Here is a 20,049-nt window from a genome sequence, read left to right as displayed (position 1 = left end):
GCTATACCAAAGATTCCCAACTCCAGGCTGCGCTCGCGAGCCTATTTGGAGGGGATAGCAAAACCTTGCCTGTAACGCAAAGGTAATGCAGTGGACTGTATTATCGACTCTTCTTCTGGCGCGAAGAAGAAGTCGATGAACGAGTGGCTTGAGAGGAGGAGGGACCTCTTCTCTTCGCCTTGCACCTTTTGGAAAGGTTCGTTCCGTACGAATCCAAGTAATTTAGGGATTCGTGAGCGGAGGGACACGCTATAACCAGCGAATTGCTGGTCCTGGAGGCTGAGGACGGCCAGAGGCTCGGCGACTCCGTTCACCTTACCGTGTGCTTCTATTCGTCACACGGGGGTTGCTACTAAACGGGGTGGCAGAGCACGAGTAACGCAGAGGTGATAGGCACGTACGTTATCTCTCTCTGTTGTAACCCGTCTCTCAGGGATCCAACAGGCAGCGGCCTTTGTTGCTCCGAGACGAAACGAGACTCAGAGAATCAGGGCAGGCCCCGATTCCAAGAGTGCAAATCTCGATCAATTGTCTCCTAAAACAAACCAGGTGCTCTTTCGTACGTATTATACGTACGAATCGAGCAGAGTTTCCTAGTCTGTCGGCGACAGAGGTTCAGCTTTTTAGAGCTAGTGAGATTTCAAGTGTCTGGTAACCAAACTACTTGAAATCTGAAAACTGGCGAGCTGAGAGGCGCTTGACGTACGGTCGCACTGACTGCGTCAAGCTTGATTGTCGAAAGACGACTGGGGCGAGAGCCGCGCGTGTCTCCGCGAAGCGGAAGACGTGCCAAATTTTACCACTACGCGGCGCTCACAAATTATCTTTTGTCTCGTGCTAATGTAGTACGATGTACTCTCTCTCTCCTTCAGGCTCCGATGTCCCCACTCGACATCGAGCCTGGAGTTCAAAACCGTTGCTCGACAACGCTTACTTTGTTTGAACTTTAATTTTGACGACAAAAACAAGTCATACGACAGCTGATCGTGTTTTGCTGCTAGGACAACGTATGCTCCGACCGAAGGCCACCTTCGGTCGGTCACGTATACCAACAAATTACGAATCTCGCGGACGAGCCAAATGCCCGTTATATAACCGCTTTTTAAACACCCTAACAATTCGAACTGGTGGAACAACGCCATAGAGTGAAGCCTAGGTTACCCGGAACGTAGAAATGACCATCATTTTCACACTGGTTGCAGTTATTCCTGTTAGACGATGGAAAAACTGTTGTATCTTTATTGTATTTTATGCTTCGGGCGTTTACTTAAAGGCCCTAACTATTCGATCTGGTGGAGCAACGTCCTAGAGTGAAGCCTAGGTTGCCCGGAACGTAGAAATGGCCATTACTTTCACACTGGATGCAATTATTCGTTTTATACGATGGAAAAACTGTTGTATTTATATCGTATTTTATGCTTCGGGCGTTGACTTCAAAGGCCCTAACTATTCTATCTGGTGGAACAACGCAATATAGTGAAGCCTAGGTTGCCCGGAACGTAGAAGTGGCCATTACCTTCACATTGGATGAAATTATTCGTTTTATACAATGGAAAGACTGTTGTATTTATATTGTATTTTTTGCCTCTGGCGTTGACTTCCTAAGGCCTAACTATTTGGTCTGGTTGAGCACCGCCCTAGGGTGTAGCCTAGGTCGCCCGGAACGTAGAAATGACCATTACCTTCACACTGGTTGCAATTACTCCTGTTATACGACGGAAAAACTGTTGTATTTTTAGTGTATTTTACGCTTCTGGCGTTGACTTCTTAGGTCCTAACTATTCGATCTGGTGGAACAACGCCATAGAGTGAAGCCTAGGTTGCACGGAAGGTAGAAGTGACCATTACTTTCAGGCTGCTTGCAATTATTCCCGTTATACAATGAAAACTGTTGTACTTTTATTGCATTTTATGCTTCTGGCGTTGTCTTCTATGTCCCTTGGTATTCGATCTGGTGGAGCAACGCCCTAGAGTGAAGCCTAGATAGCCCGGAACGTAGAAATGACCATTACCTTCACACTGGTTGCAATTATTCCTGTTATACGACGGAAAAACTATTGTATTATTAGTGTATTTTATGCTTCTGGCGTTGACTTCTTAGGCCCTAACTATTCGATCTGGTGGAGCAACGCCCTAGAGTGAAGCCTAGATTGCCCGGAACGTAGAAATGACCATTACCTTCACACTGGTTGCAATTATTCCTGTTATACGACGGAAAAACTGTTGTATTTTTAGTGTATTTTATGCTTCTGGCGTTGACTTCTTAGGCCCTAACTATTCGATCTGGTGGAGCAACGCCCTAGAGTGGAGCCGAGGTTGCCCGGAATGTAGAAATGACCATTACTTTCACACTGTTTGCAATTATTCATTATATACGATGGAAAGGTTGTTGTATTTACATTGTATTTTATGCTTCTGACGTTCACTTCTAACTCCGTTGCCATTCGATGTGGTGGAGCAACGCCCTATAGTGAAGCCTAGGTTGCCTGGAAAATAGACATGACCATAACTTTCACACTGTTTGCAATTATTCGTTTTATACGATGGAAAAACTGTTGTATTTGTTTTGTATTTTATATTTCTGGCGTTGACTTCTAAGGCCCTAACAATTCGATCTTGTGGAGCAACGCCCTAGAGTGAAGCCTGGGTTGCCCGGAACGTAGAAATGACCATAACTTTCACACCGGTTGCAATTATTCGTTTTATACGATTGTAAAACTGTTGTATTTATTTTGTATTTTGTGCTTCTGGCGTTGACTTCTAAGGCCCTAACAATTCGATCTGGTGGAACAACGCAAGGGAGTGAAGCCTAGGCTGCCCGGAACGTAGAAATGACCATTACCTTCACACAGGTTGCAATTATTCCTGTTATACGACGGAAAAACTGTTGTATTTTTAGTGTATTTTATCGTTCGTGCTTTGACTTCTAAGGCCCTAACTATTCGATCTGGTGGAGCAACGCCCTAGAGTGAAGCCTAGGTTGCCCGGAACGTAGAAATGGCCATTACTTTCCCATTGGATGCAATTATTCGTTTTATACGATGAAAAAACTGTTGTATATATATTGTATTTTATGCTTCTGGCATTGACTTCTAAAGCCCTAACGATTCGATCTGGTGGAGCAACGCCCTAGAGTCAAGCTTAAGTTGCCCGGAACGTAGAAATGAACGTTACTTTCACACTGTTTGCAATTATTCAATTTATACGCTGGAAAAGCTGTTCCATTTATATTGTATTATATGCTTCTGACGTTGGCTTCTAAGGCCGTAGCTATTCGATGTGGTGGAGCAACGCCCTATAGTGAAGCTTAGGTTGCCCGGAAAATAGAAATGACCATAACTTTCACACTGTTTGCAATTATTCGTTTTATACAATGGAAAGCTGTTGTATTTGTTTTGTATTTTATATTTCTGGCGTTGACTTCAAAGGCCCTAACAATTCGATCTGGCGGCAGGACGCCATAGAGTGAAGCCTAGGTTGCCCGGAACGTAGAAATGACCATCCCTTTCACACTGGTTGACTTTACTCCTGTTATACGGTGGAAAAACTGTTGCATCTTTATTGTATTTTATGCTTCGGGCGTTGACTTCTAAGGCCCTAACTATTCGATCTGTTGGAGCAACGCTCTAGAGTGACGCCTAGGTTGCCCGGAACGTAGAAAGGGCCATTGCTTTCACACTGGATGCAATTATACGTTTTATACGATGGAAAAACTGTTGTATTTTTCGTGTATTTTATGCTTCTGGCGTAGACTTCTTGGGCCCTAGCTATTCGATCCGGTTGAGCAACGTCCAAGAGTGAAGCCTAGGTTGATCGGATCGTAGAAATGGCCATTACTTTCACACTGGATGCAATTATTCGTTTTATACGATGGACAAACTGTTGCATCTACATTGTATTTTATGCTTCTTGCGTTGACTTCTTAAGCCGTAACAGTTCGATCTGGTGGAACAACGACCTAGACTGAAGCCTAGGTTCCCCGGAACGTAGAAAAGACCATTACCTTCACACTGGTTGCAATTATTCGTTTTATACGATGGAAAAACCGTTGTATTTTTATTGTATTTTATTCTTCTGGCGTTGACTTCTTAGGCCCTAACTATTCGATCTGGTGGAGCAACGCCCAAGAGTGGAGCCTAGGTTGCCCGGAACGTAGAAATGACCATAACTTTCACACTGGTTGCAATTATCCGTTTTATACAATGGAAAAACTGTTGTATTTGTTTTGTATTTTATACTTCTGGCGTTTACTTCTAAGGCCCTAACAATTCGATCTGGTGGAACAACGCCATAGATCGAAGCCTAGGTTGCCCGGAACGTAGAAATGACCATCCCTTTCACAGGTTGCAATTACTCCTGTTATACGATGGAAAAACAGTTCAATTTTTATTGTATTTTATGCTTCTGACGTTGGCTTCTAAGGCCGTAGCTATTCGATGTGGTGGAGCAACGCCCTATAGTGAAGCCTAGGTTGCCCGGAATGTAGAAATGACCATAACTTTCACACTGGATGCAATTATTCGTTTTATACGATGGACAAACTGTTGTATTTATATTGTATTTTATGCTTCTTGCGTTGACTTCTTAGGCCCTAAATGTTCGATCTGGTGGAACAACGACATAGATTGAAGCCTAGGTTGCCCGGGGCGTAGAAAAGACCATTACCTTCACACTGGTTGCAATTATTCGTCTTATACGATGGAAAAACTGTTGTATTTGTTTTGTATTTTATACTTCTGGCGTTGACTTCTAAGGCACTAACTATTCGATCTGTTGGAGCAGTGCACTAGAGTGACGCCTAGGTAGCCCGGAAAGTAGAAATGGCCATTGTTTTCACCCTGGGTGCAATTATTCGTTTTATGCGATGGAAAAACTGGTGTATTTTTAGTGTATTTTATGCTTCTGGCGTTGACTTCTTGGGCCCTAACTATTCGATCCGGTGGAGCAACGTCCTAGAGTGAAGCCTAGGTTGCCCGGAACGTAGAAATTGCCATTACTTTTACACTGGATGCAATTATTCGTTTTACACGATGGAAAAACTGTTGTATTTATATTGTATTTTATGCTTCTTGCGTTGACTTCTTAGGCCCTAACTATTCGATCTGTTGGAGCAACGCCCTAGAGTGAAGCCTAGGTTGCCCGGAACGTAGAAATGGCCATTACTTTCACACTGGATGCAATTACTCAATTTATACGCTGGAAAAGCTGTATTTATATTGTATTTTATGCTTCTGACGTTGGCTTCTAAGGCCGTAGCTATTCGATGTGGTGGAGCAACGCCCTATAGTGAAGCGTAGGCTGCCCGTAAAATAGAAATGACCATAACTTTGACACTGTTTGCCATTATTCGTTTTATACGATGGATAAGCTGTTGTATTTATATTGCATTTTATGCTTCTGGCGTTGACTTCTAAAGCTCTAACTATTCGCTCTGGTGGAGCAACGCCCTAGAGTCAAGCCTAAGTTGCCCGGAACGTAGTAATGAACGTTACTTTCACACTGTTTGCAATTATTCAATTTATACGCTGGAAGAGCTGTTGTATTTATATTGTATTTTATGCTTCTGACGTTGGCTTCTAAGGCCGTAGCTATTCGATGTGGTGGAGGAACGCCCTATAGCGAAGCCTAGGTTGCCCGGAACGTAGAAATGGCCATAACTTTCACACTGGATGCAATTATTCGTTTTATACGATGGATAAACTGTTGTATTTATATTGCATTTTATGCTTCTGGCGTTGACTTCTAAAGCTCTAACTATTCGCTCTGGTGGAGCAACGCCCTAGAGTCAAGCCTAAGTTGCCCGGAACGTAGTAATGAACGTTACTTTCACACTGCTTGCAATTATTCAATTTATACGCTGGAAAAGCTGTTGTATTTATATTGTATTCTATGCTTCTGACGTTGGCTTCTTAGGCCGTAGCTATTCGATGTGGTGGAGCAACGCCCTATAGTGAAGCCTAGGTTGCCCGGAATGTAGAAATGACCATAACTTTCACACTGGATGCAATTATTCGTTTTATACGATGGACAAACTGTTGTATTTATATTGTATTTTATGCTTCTTGCGTTGACTTCTTAGGCCCTAAATGTTCGATCTGGTGGAACAACGACCTAGATTGAAGCCTAGGTTGCCCGGAGCGTAGAAAAGACCATTACCTTCACACTGGTTGCAATTATTCGTTTTATAACATGGAAAAACCGTTGTATTTTTATTGTATTTTATGCTTCGGGCGTTGACTTCTAAGGCCCTAACTATTCGATCTGGTGGATCAGCGCCCTAGATTGAAGCCTAGCTTGCGCGGAACGTAGAAATGACTATCACATTCACACTGGTTGGAATTATTCAAGCTATACGATGGAACAACTGTGTATCTTTATTGTATTTTATGCTTCGTGCTTTGACTTCTAAGGCCCTAACTATTCGATCTGGTGGAGCAACGCCCTAGAGTCAAGCCTAAGTTGCCCGGAACGTAGAAATGAACGTTACTTTCACACTGGATGCAATTATTCAATTTATACGATGGAAAAGCTGTTGTATTTATATTGTATTTTATGCCTCTGACGCTGGCTTCTAAGGCAGTAGCTATTCGATGTTGTGGAGCAACGCCCTATAGTGAAGCTTAGGTCTCCCGGAACGTAGAAATGACCATAACTTTCACACTGGTTGCAATTATTCGTTCTATACGATGGAAAAACTGTTGTATTTATTTGTATTTTTTATTTCTGGCTTTGACTTCAAAGGCCCTCACAGTTCGATATGGTGGCACAACGCCATAGAGTGAAGCCTAGGTTGTACGGAACGTAGAAATGACCATCTCTTTCACACTGGTTGCACTTACTCCTGTTATACGATGGAAAAACTGTTGTATCTTTATTGTATTTTATGCTTCGGGCGTTGACTTCTAAGGCACTAACTATTCGATCTGTTGGAGCAGCGCACTAGAGTGAAGCCTAGGTAGCCCGGAACGTAGAAATGGCCATTGTTTTCACACTGGGTGCAATTATTCGTTTTATGCGATGGAAAAACTGTTGTATTTTTAGTGTATTTTATGCTTCTGGCGTTGACTTCTTGGGCCCTAACTATTCGATCCGGTGGAGCAACGTCCTAGAGTGAAGCCTAGGTTGCCCGGAACGTAGAAATGGCCATTACTTTTACACTGGATGCAATTATTCGTTTTACACGATGGACTGACTGTTGTATTTATATTGTATTTTATGCTTCTTGCGTTGACTTCTTAGGCCCTAACTGTTCGATCTGATGGAACAACGACCTAGATTGAAGCCTAGGTTGCCCGGAACGTAGAAAAGACCACTACCTTCACACTGGTTGCAATTACTCCTGTTATACGATGGAAAAACTGTTGTATCTTTATTGTATTTTATGCTTCGGGCGTTGACTTCTAAGGCCCTGACTATTCGATCTGTTGGAGCAACGCACTAGAGTGACGCCTAGGTTTCCCGGAACGTAGAAATGGCCATTACTTTCACACTGGATGCAATTATTCGTTTTATACGATGGAAAAACTGTTGTATTTATATTGTATTTTTTGCCTCTGGCGTTGACTTCCTAAGGCCTAACTATTTGGTCTGGTTGAGCACCGCCCTAGGGTGTAGCCTAGGTCGCCCGGAACGTAGAAATGACCATTACCTTCACACTGGTTGCAATTACTCCTGTTATACGACGGAAAAACTGTTGTATTTTTAGTGTATTTTATGCTTCTGGCGTTGACTTCTTAGGTCCTAACTATTCGATCTGGTGGAACAACGCCATAGAGTGAAGCCTAGGTTGCACGGAAGGTAGAAGTGACCATTACTTTCAGGCTGCTTGCAATTATTCCCGTTATACAATGAAAACTGTTGTACTTTTATTGCATTTTATGCTTCTGGCGTTGTCTTCTATGTCCCTAGGTATTCGATCTGGTGGAGCAACGCCCTAGAGTGAAGCCTAGATAGCCCGGAACGTAGAAATGACCATTACCTTCACACTGGTTGCAATTATTCCTGTTATACGACGGAAAAACTATTGTATTATTAGTGTATTTTATGCTTCTGGCGTTGACTTCTTAGGCCCTAACTATTCGATCTGGTGGAGCAACGCCCTAGAGTGAAGCCTAGATTGCCCGGAACGTAGAAATGACCATTACCTTCACACTGGTTGCAATTATTCCTGTTATACGACGGAAAAACTGTTGTATTTTTAGTGTATTTTATGCTTCTGGCGTTGACTTCTTAGGCCCTAACTATTCGATCTGGTGGAGCAACGCCCTAGAGTGGAGCCGAGGTTGCCCGGAATGTAGAAATGACCATTACTTTCACACTGTTTGCAATTATTCATTATATACGATGGAAAGGTTGTTGTATTTACATTGTATTTTATGCTTCTGACGTTCACTTCTAACTCCGTTGCCATTCGATGTGGTGGAGCAACGCCCTATAGTGAAGCCTAGGTTGCCTGGAAAATAGACATGACCATAACTTTCACACTGTTTGCAATTATTCGTTTTATACGATGGAAAAACTGTTGTATTTGTTTTGTATTTTATATTTCTGGCGTTGACTTCTAAGGCCCTAACAATTCGATCTTGTGGAGCAACGCCCTAGAGTGAAGCCTGGGTTGCCCGGAACGTAGAAATGACCATAACTTTCACACCGGTTGCAATTATTCGTTTTATACGATGGTAAAACTGTTGTATTTATTTTGTATTTTGTGCTTCTGGCGTTGACTTCTAAGGCCCTAACAATTCGATCTGGTGGAACAACGCAAGGGAGTGAAGCCTAGGCTGCCCGGAACGTAGAAATGACCATTACCTTCACACAGGTTGCAATTATTCCTGTTATACGACGGAAAAACTGTTGTATTTTTAGTGTATTTTATTGTTCGTGCTTTGACTTCTAAGGCCCTAACTATTCGATCTGGTGGAGCAACGCCCTAGAGTGAAGCCTAGGTTGCCCGGAACGTAGAAATGGCCATTACTTTCCCATCGGATGCAATTATTCGTTTTATACGATGAAAAAACTGTTGTATATATATTGTATTTTATGCTTCTGGCGTTGACTTCTAAAGCCCTAACGATTCGATCTGGTGGAGCAACGCCCTAGAGTCAAGCTTAAGTTGCCCGGAACGTAGAAATGAACGTTACTTTCACACTGTTTGCAATTATTCAATTTATACGCTGGAAAAGCTGTTCCATTTATATTGTATTATATGCTTCTGACGTTGGCTTCTAAGGCCGTAGCTATTCGATGTGGTGGAGCAACGCCCTATAGTGAAGCCTAGGTTGCCCGGAAAATAGAAATGACCATAACTTTCACACTGTTTGCAATTATTCGTTTTATACAATGGAAAGCTGTTGTATTTGTTTTGTATTTTATATTTCTGGCGTTGACTTCAAAGGCCCTAACAATTCGATCTGGCGGCAGGACGCCATAGAGTGAAGCCTAGGTTGCCCGGAACGTAGAAATGACCATCCCTTTCACACTGGTTGACTTTACTCCTGTTATACGGTGGAAAAACTGTTGCATCTTTATTGTATTTTATGCTTCGGGCGTTGACTTCTAAGGCCCTAACTATTCGATCTGTTGGAGCAACGCTCTAGAGTGACGCCTAGGTTGCCCGGAACGTAGAAAGGGCCATTGCTTTCACACTGGATGCAATTATACGTTTTATACGATGGAAAAACTGTTGTATTTTTCGTGTATTTTATGCTTCTGGCGTAGACTTCTTGGGCCCTAGCTATTCGATCTGGTTGAGCAACGTCCAAGAGTGAAGCCTAGGTTGATCGGATCGTAGAAATGGCCATTACTTTCACACTGGATGCAATTATTCGTTTTATACGATGGACAAACTGTTGCATCTACATTGTATTTTATGCTTCTTGCGTTGACTTCTTAAGCCGTAACAGTTCGATCTGGTGGAACAACGACCTAGACTGAAGCCTAGGTTCCCCGGAACGTAGAAAAGACCATTACCTTCACACTGGTTGCAATTATTCGTTTTATACGATGGAAAAACCGTTGTATTTTTATTGTATTTTATTCTTCTGGCGTTGACTTCTTAGGCCCTAACTATTCGATCTGGTGGAGCAACGCCCAAGAGTGGAGCCTAGGTTGCCCGGAACGTAGAAATGACCATAACTTTCACACTGGTTGCAATTATCCGTTTTATACGATGGAAAAACTGTTGTATTTGTTTTGTATTTTATGCTTCTTGCGTTGACTTCTTAGGCCCTAAATGTTCGATCTGGTGGAACAACGACATAGATTGAAGCCTAGGTTGCCCGGGGCGTAGAAAAGACCATTACCTTCACACTGGTTGCAATTATTCGTCTTATACGATGGAAAAACTGTTGTATTTGTTTTGTATTTTATACTTCTGGCGTTGACTTCTAAGGCACTAACTATTCGATCTGTTGGAGCAGTGCACTAGAGTGACGCCTAGGTAGCCCGGAAAGTAGAAATGGCCATTGTTTTCACCCTGGGTGCAATTATTCGTTTTATGCGATGGAAAAACTGGTGTATTTTTAGTGTATTTTATGCTTCTGGCGTTGACTTCTTGGGCCCTAACTATTCGATCCGGTGGAGCAACGTCCTAGAGTGAAGCCTAGGTTGCCCGGAACGTAGAAATTGCCATTACTTTTACACTGGATGCAATTATTCGTTTTACACGATGGAAAAACTGTTGTATTTATATTGTACTTTATGCTTCTTGCGTTGACTTCTTAGGCCCTAACTATTCGATCTGTTGGAGCAACGCCCTAGAGTGAAGCCTAGGTTGCCCGGAACGTAGAAATGGCCATTACTTTCACACTGGATGCAATTACTCAATTTATACGCTGGAAAAGCTGTATTTATATTGTATTTTATGCTTCTGACGTTGGCTTCTAAGGCCGTAGCTATTCGATGTGGTGGAGCAACGCCCTATAGTGAAGCGTAGGCTGCCCGTAAAATAGAAATGACCATAACTTTGACACTGTTTGCCATTATTCGTTTTATACGATGGATAAGCTGTTGTATTTATATTGCATTTTATGCTTCTGGCGTTGACTTCTAAAGCTCTAACTATTCGCTCTGGTGGAGCAACGCCCTAGAGTCAAGCCTAAGTTGCCCGGAACGTAGAAATGAACGTTACTTTCACACTGGATGCAATTATTCAATTTATACGATGGAAAAGCTGTTGTATTTATATTGTATTTTATGCCTCTGACGCTGGCTTCTAAGGCAGTAGCTATTCGATGTTGTGGAGCAACGCCCTATAGTGAAGCTTAGGTCTCCCGGAACGTAGAAATGACCATAACTTTCACACTGGTTGCAATTATTCGTTCTATACGATGGAAAAACTGTTGTATTTATTTGTATTTTTTATTTCTGGCTTTGACTTCAAAGGCCCTCACAGTTCGATATGGTGGCACAACGCCATAGAGTGAAGCCTAGGTTGTACGGAACGTAGAAATGACCATCTCTTTCACACTGGTTGCACTTACTCCTGTTATACGATGGAAAAACTGTTGTATCTTTATTGTATTTTATGCTTCGGGCGTTGACTTCTAAGGCACTAACTATTCGATCTGTTGGAGCAGCGCACTAGAGTGAAGCCTAGGTAGCCCGGAACGTAGAAATGGCCATTGTTTTCACACTGGGTGCAATTATTCGTTTTATGCGATGGAAAAACTGTTGTATTTTTAGTGTATTTTATGCTTCTGGCGTTGACTTCTTGGGCCCTAACTATTCGATCCGGTGGAGCAACGTCCTAGAGTGAAGCCTAGGTTGCCCGGAACGTAGAAATGGCCATTACTTTTACACTGGATGCAATTATTCGTTTTACACGATGGACTGACTGTTGTATTTATATTGTATTTTATGCTTCTTGCGTTGACTTCTTAGGCCCTAACTGTTCGATCTGATGGAACAACGACCTAGATTGAAGCCTAGGTTGCCCGGAACGTAGAAAAGACCACTACCTTCACACTGGTTGCAATTACTCCTGTTATACGATGGAAAAACTGTTGTATCTTTATTGTATTTTATGCTTCGGGCGTTGACTTCTAAGGCCCTGACTATTCGATCTGTTGGAGCAACGCACTAGAGTGACGCCTAGGTTTCCCGGAACGTAGAAATGGCCATTACTTTCACACTGGATGCAATTATTCGTTTTATACGATGGAAAAACTGTTGTATTTATATTGTATTTAATGCTTCGGGCGTTGACTTCAAAGGCCCTAACAATTCTATCTGGTGGAACAACGCAATATTGTGAAGCCTAGGTTGACCGGAACGTAGAAGTGGCCATTACCTTCTCATTCGATGAAATTATTCATTTTATACAATGGAAAGACTGTTGTATTTATATTGTATTTTTTGCCTCTGGCGTTGACTTCTTAGGGCCTAACTATTTGGTCTGCTTGAGCACCGCCCTAGAGTGTAGCCTAGGTCTCCCGGAACGTAGATATGACCATTACCTTCACACTGGTTGCAATTACACCTGTTATACGACGGAAAAACTGTTGTATTTTTAGTATATTTTATGCTTCTGGCGTTGACTTCTTAGGCCGTAATTATTCGATCTGGTGGAGCAACGCCCTGGAGTGGAGCCGAGGTTGCCCGGAATGTAGAAATGACCATTACTTTCACACTGTTTGCAATTATTCATTATATACGATGGAAAAGTTGTTGTATTTACATTGTATTTTATGCTTCTGACGTTCACTTCTAACTCCGTAGCCATTCGATGTGGTAGAGCAACGCCCTATAGTGAAGCCTAGGATGCCTGGAAAATAGACATGACCATAACTTTCACACTGTTTGCAATTATTCGTTTTATACGATGGAAAAACTGTTGTATTTGTTTTGTATTTTATATTTCTGGCGTTGACTTCTAAGGCCCTAACAATTCGATCTGGTGGAACAACGCAATAGAGTGAAGCCTAGGTTGCCCGGAACGTAGAAATGGCCATTACTTTCACACTGGATGCAATTATTCGCTTTATACGATGGAAAAACTGTTGTATTTATATTGTGTTTTATGCTTCGGGCGTTGACTTCTACGTCCCTAACTATTCGATCTGGTGCAGCAACGCCCTAGAGTGAAGCCTAGGTTGCCCGGAACGTAGAAGTGGCCATTACCTTCACATTGGATGTAATTATCCGTTTTATACGATGGAGAGACTGTTGTACTTATATTGTATTTTATGCCTCTGGCGTTGACTTCTTAGGGCCTAACTATTTGATCTGGTGGAACAACGCAATATTGCGAAGCCTAGGTTGACCGGAACGTAGAAGTGGCCATTACCTTCACATTGGATAAAATTATTCGTTTTATACAATGGAAAGACTGTTGTATTTATATTGTATTTTTTGCCTCTGGCGTTGACTTCTTAGGGCCTAACTATTTGGTCTGGTTGAGCACCGCCCTAGAGTGTAGCCTGGGCTGCCCGGAACGTAGAAATGACCATTACCTTCACACTGGTTGCAATTATTCCTGTTATACGACGGAAAAACTGTTGTATTTTTAGTGTATTTTATGCTTCTGGCGTTGACTTCTTAGGCCCTAACTATTCGATCTGGTGGAGCAACGCCCTAGAGTGGAGCCGAGGTTGCCCGGCACGTAGAAAAGACCATTACCTCCACACTGGTTGCAATTATTCGTTTTATACGATGGTAAAACTGTTGTATATATTTTGTATTTTGTGCTTCTGGCGTTGACTTCTAAGGCCCTAACAATTCGATCTGGTGGAACAACGCCAGGGAGTGAAGCCTAGGTTGCCCGGAACGTAGAAATGACCATCACTTTCACACTGGTTGCAGTTATTCCTGTTATAGGATGGAAAAACTGTTGTATCTTTATTGTATTTTATGCCCCTGGCGTTGACTTCTTCGGGCCTAACAATTCGAACTGGTGGAACAACGCCATAGAGTGAAGCCTAGGTTGCCCGGAACGTAGAAATGACCATCACTTTCACACTGGTTGCAGTTATTCCTGTTAGACGGTGGAAAAACTGTTGTATCTTTATTGTATTTTATGCTTCGGGCGTTTACTTCAAAGGCCCTAACTATTCGATCTGGTGGAGCAACGTCCTAGAGTGAAGCCTAGGTTGCCCGGAACGTAGAAATGGCCATAACTTTCACACTGGATGCAATTATTCGTTTTATACGATGGAAAAACTGTTGTATTTATATCGTATTTTATGCTTCGGGCGTTGACTTCAAAGGCCCTAACTATTCTATCTGGTGGAACAACGCAATATAGTGAAGCCTAGGTTGCCCGGAACGTAGAAGTGGCCATTACCTTCACATTGGATGAAATTATTCGTTTTATACAATGGAAAGACTGTTGTATTTATATTGTATTTTTTGCCTCTGGCGTTGACTTCCTAGGGCCTAACTATTTGGTCTGGTTGAGCACCGCCCTAGGGTGTAGCCTAGGTCGCCCGGAACATAAAAATGACCATTACCTTCACACTGGTTGCAATTACTCCTGTTATACGACGGAAAAACTGTTGTATTTTTAGTGTATTTTATGCTTCTGGCGTTGACTTCTTAGGTCCTAACTATTCGATCTGGTGGAACAACGCCATAGAGTGAAGCCTAGGTTGCACGGAAGGTAGAAGTGACCATTACTTTCAGGCTGCTTGCAATTATTCCCGTTATACGATGAAAACTGTTGTACTTTTATTGCATTTTATGCTTCTGGCGTTGACTTCTATGACCCTAGGTATTCGATCTGGTGGAGCAACGCCCTAGAGTGAAGCCTAGATAGCCCGGAACGTAGAAATGACCATTACCTTCACACTGGTTGCAATTATTCCTGTTAAACGACGGAAAAACTACTGTATTATTAGTGTATTTTATGCTTCTGGCGTTGACTTCTTAGGCCCTAACTATTCGGTCTGGTGGAGCAACGCCCTGGAGTGAAGCCTAGATTGCCCGGAACGTAGAAATGACCATTACCTTCACACTGGTTGCAATTATTCCTGCTATACGACGGAAAAACTGTTGTATTTTTAGTGTATTTTATGCTTCTGGCGTTGACTTCTTAGGCCCTAACTATTCGATCTGGTGGAGCAACGCCCTAGAGTGAAGCCGAGGTTGCCCGGAAGGTAGAAATGACCATTACCTTCACACAGGTTGCAATTATTCCTGTTATACGACGGAAAAACTGTTGTATTTTTAGTGTATTTTATTGTTCGTGCTTTGACTTCTAAGGCCCTAACTATTCGATCTGGTGGAGCAACGCCCTAGAGTGAAGCCTGGGTTGCCCGGAACGTAGAAATGACCATAACTTTCACACCGGTTGCAATTATTCGTTTTATACGATGGTAAAACTGTTGTATTTATTTTGTATTTTGTGCTTTTGGCGTTGACTTCTAAGGCCCTAACAATTCGATCTGGTGGAACAACGCAAGGGAGTGAAGCCTAGGTTGCCCGGAACGTAGAAATGACCATCACTTTCACACTGGTTGCAGTTATTCCTGTTATACGATGGAAAAACTGTTGTATTTTTATTGTATTTTATGCTTCGTGCTTTGACTGCTAAGGTCCTAACTATTCGATCTGGTGGAGCAACGCCCTCGGGTGAAGCCTAGGTTGCCCGGATCGTAGAAATGACCATAACTTTCACACCGGTTGCATTTATTCGTTTTATACGATGGAAAAACTGTTGTATTTATATTGTATTTTATGCCCCTGGCGTTGACTTCTTAGGGCCTAACTATTCGATCTGGTGGAGCAACGCCCTAGAGTGAAGCCTAGGTTGCCCGGAACGTAGAAGTGGCCATTACCTTCACATTGGATGTAATTATCCGTTTTATACGATGGAAAGACTGTTGTACCTATATTGTATTTTATGCCTCTGGCGTTGACTTCTTAGGGCCTAACAATTCGAACTGGTGGAACAACGCCATAGAGTGAAGCCTCGGTTGCCCGGAACGTAGAAATGACCATCACTTTCACACTGGTTGCAGGTATTCCTGTTAGACGGTGGAAAAACTGTTGTATCTTTATTGTATTTTATGCTTCGGGCGTTTACTTCAAAGGCCCTAACTATTCGATCTGGTGGAGCAACGTCCTAGAGTGAAGCCTAGGTTGCCCGGAACGTAGAAATGGCCATTACTTTCACACTGGATGCAATTATTCGTTTTATACGATGGAAAAACTGTTGTATTTATATCGTATTTTATGCTTCGTGCTTTGACTGCTAAGGTCCTAACTATTCGATCTGGTGGAGCAACGCCATAGAGTGAAGCCTAGGTTGCCTGGAAAATAGACATGACCATAACTTTCACACTGTTTGCAATTATTCGTTTTATACGATGGAAAAACTGTTGTATTTGTTTTGTATTTTATATTTCTGGCGTTGACTTCTAAGGCCCTAACAATTCGATCTGATGGAACAACGCAATAGAGTGAAGACTAGGTTGCCCGGAACGTAGAAGTGGCCATTACCTTCATATTGGATGTAATTATCCGTTTTATACGATGGAAAGACTGTTGTACCTATATTGTATTTTATGCCTCTGGCGTTGACTTCTTAGGGCCTAACAATTCGAACTGGTGGAACAACGCCACAGAGTGAAGCCTAGGTTGCCCGGAACGTAGAAATGACCATCACTTTCACACTGGTTGCAGGTATTCCTGTTAGACGATGGAAAAACTGTTGTATCTTTATTGTATTTTATGCTTCGGGCGTTTACTTCAAAGGCCCTAACTATTCGATCTGGTGGAGCAACGTCCTAGAGTGAAGCCTAGGTTGCCCGGAACGTAGAAATGGCCATTACTTTCACACTGGATGCAATTATTCGTTTTATACGATGGAAAAACTGTTGTATTTATATCGTATTTTATGCTTCGGGCGTTGACTTCAAAGGCCCTAACTATTCTATCTGGTGGAGCAACGCCCTGGAGTGAAGCCTGGGTTGACCGGAACGTAGAAATGACCATAACTTTCACACCGGTTGCAATTATTCGTTTTATACGATGGTAAAACTGTTGTATTTATTTTGTATTTTGTGCTTTTGGCGTTGACTTCTAAGGCCCTAACAATTCGATCTGGTGGAACAACGCAAGGGAGTGAAGCCTAGGTTGCCCGGAACGTAGAAATGACCATCACTTTCACACTGGTTGCAGTTATTCCTGATATACGATGGAAAAACTGTTGTATTTTTATTGTATTTTATGCTTCGTGCTTTGACTGCTAAGGTCCTAACTATTCGATCTGGTGGAGCAACGCCATAGAGTGAAGCCTAGGTTGCCCGGAACGTAGAAATGGCCATTACTTTCTCATTGGATGCAATTATTCGTTTTATACGATGGAAAAACTGTTGTATATATATTGTATTTTATGCTTCTGGCGTTGACTTCTAAAGCCCTAACGATTCGATCTGGTGGAGCAACGCCCTAGAGTCAAGCTTAAGTTGCCCGGAACGTAGAAATGAACGTTACTTTCACACTGTTTGCAATTATTCAATTTATACGCTTGAAAAGCTGTTGCATTTATATTGTATTATATGCTTCTGACGTTGGCTTCTAAGGCCGTAGCTATTCGATGTGGTGGAGCAACGCCCAATAGTGATGCCTAGGTTGCCCGGAAAATAGAAATGACCATAACTTTCACACTGTTTGCAATTATTCGTTTTATACGATGGAATGCTGTTGTATTTGTTTTGCATTTTATATTTCTGGCGTTGACTTCAAAGGCCCTAACAATTCGATCTGGCGGCAGAACGCCATAGAGTGAAGCCTAGGTTGCCCGGAACGTAGAAATAACCATCCCTTTCACACTGGTTGCAATTACTCCTGTTATACGATGGAAAAACTGTTGTATCTTTATTGTATTTTATGCTTCAGGCGTTGACTTCTAAGGCCCTAGGTATTCGATCTGGTGGAGCAACGCCCTAGAGTGAAGCCTAGATTGCCCGGAACGTAGAAATGACCATTACCTTCACACTGGTTGCAATTATTCCTGTTATACGACGGAAAAACTGTTGTATTTTTAGTGTATTTTATGCTTCTGGCGTTGACTTCTTAGGCCCTAACTATTCGATCTGGTGGAGCAACGCCCTAGAGTGGAGCCGAGGTTGCCCGGCACGTAGAAAAGACCATTACCTCCACACTGGTTGCAATTATTCGTTTTATACGATGGTAAAACTGTTGTATATATTTTGTATTTTGTGCTTCTGGCGTTGACTTCTAAGGCCCTGACAATTCGATCTGGTGGAACAACGCCAGGGAGTGAAGCCTAGGTTGCCCGGAACGTAGAAATGACCATCACTTTCACACTGGTTGCAGTTATTCCTGTTATAGGATGGAAAAACTGTTGTATCTTTATTGTATTTTATGCCCCTGGCGTTGACTTCTTCGGGCCTAACAATTCGAACTGGTGGAACAACGCCATAGAGTGAAGCCTAGGTTGCCCGGAACGTAGAAATGACCATCACTTTCACACTGGTTGCAGTTATTCCTGTTAGACGGTGGAAAAACTGTTGTATCTTTATTGTATTTTATGCTTCGGGCGTTTACTTCAAAGGCCCTAACTATTCGATCTGGTGGAGCAACGTCCTAGAGTGAAGCCTAGGTTGCCCGGAACGTAGAAATGGCCATTACTTTCACACTGGATGCAATTATTCGTTTTATACGATGGAAAAACTGTTGTATTTATATCGTATTTTATGCTTCGGGCGTTGACTTCAAAGGCCCTAACTATTCTATCTGGTGGAACAACGCAATATAGTGAAGCCTAGGTTGCCCGGAACGTAGAAGTGGCCATTACCTTCACATTGGATGAAATTATTCGTTTTATACAATGGAAAGACTGTTGTATTTATATTGTATTTTTTGCCTCTGGCGTTGACTTCCTAGGGCCTAACTATTTGGTCTGGTTGAGCACCGCCCTAGGGTGTAGCCTAGGTCGCCCGGAACATAAAAATGACCATTACCTTCACACTGGTTGCAATTACTCCTGTTATACGACGGAAAAACTGTTGTATTTTTAGTGTATTTTATGCTTCTGGCGTTGACTTCTTAGGTCCTAACTATTCGATCTGGTGGAACAACGCCATAGAGTGAAGCCTAGGTTGCACGGAAGGTAGAAGTGACCATTACTTTCAGGCTGCTTGCAATTATTCCCGTTATACGATGAAAACTGTTGTACTTTTATTGCATTTTATGCTTCTGGCGTTGACTTCTATGTCCCTAGGTATTCGATCTGGTGGAGCAACGCCCTAGAGTGAAGCCTAGATAGCCCGGAACGTAGAAATGACCATTACCTTCACACTGGTTGCAATTATTCCTGTTATACGACGGAAAAACTACTGTATTATTAGTGTATTTTATGCTTCTGGCGTTGACTTCTTAGGCCCTAACTATTCGGTCTGGTGGAGCAACGCCCTAGAGTGAAGCCTAGATTGCCCGGAACGTAGAAATGACCATTACCTTCACACTGGTTGCAATTATTCCTGCTATACGACGGAAAAACTGTTGTATTTTTAGTGTATTTTATGCTTCTGGCGTTGACTTCTTAGGCCCTAACTATTCGATCTGGTGGAGCAACGCCCTAGAGTGGAGCCGAGGTTGCCCGGAAGGTAGAAATGACCATTACTTTCACACTGGTTGCAGTTATTCCTGTTATACGATGGAAAAACTGTTGTATTTTTATTGTATTTTATGCTTCGGGCGTTTACTTCAAAGGCCCTAACTATTCGATCTGGTGGAGCAACGTCCTAGAGTGAAGCCTAGGTTGCCCGGAACGTAGAAATGACCATAACTTTCACACCGGTTGCAATTATTCGTTTTATACGATGGTAAAACTGTTGTATTTATTTTGTATTTTGTGCTTTTCGCGTTGACTTCTAAGGCCCTAACAATTCGATCTGGTGGAACAACGCAAGGGAGTGAAGCCTAGGTTGCCCGGAACGTAGAAATGACCATCACTTTCACACTGGTTGCAGGTATTCCTGTTAGACGATGGAAAAACTGTTGTATTTTTATTGTATTTTATGCTTCGTGCTTTGACTGCTAAGGTCCTAACTATTCGATCTGGTGGAGCAACGCCATAGAGTG

Source organism: Calliopsis andreniformis, unplaced genomic scaffold, assembly GCF_051401765.1.
Source record: "Calliopsis andreniformis isolate RMS-2024a unplaced genomic scaffold, iyCalAndr_principal scaffold0027, whole genome shotgun sequence".
NCBI classification, from domain to species: domain Eukaryota; kingdom Metazoa; phylum Arthropoda; class Insecta; order Hymenoptera; family Andrenidae; genus Calliopsis; species Calliopsis andreniformis.
Note: the sequence above shows the minus strand (reverse complement) of the source record.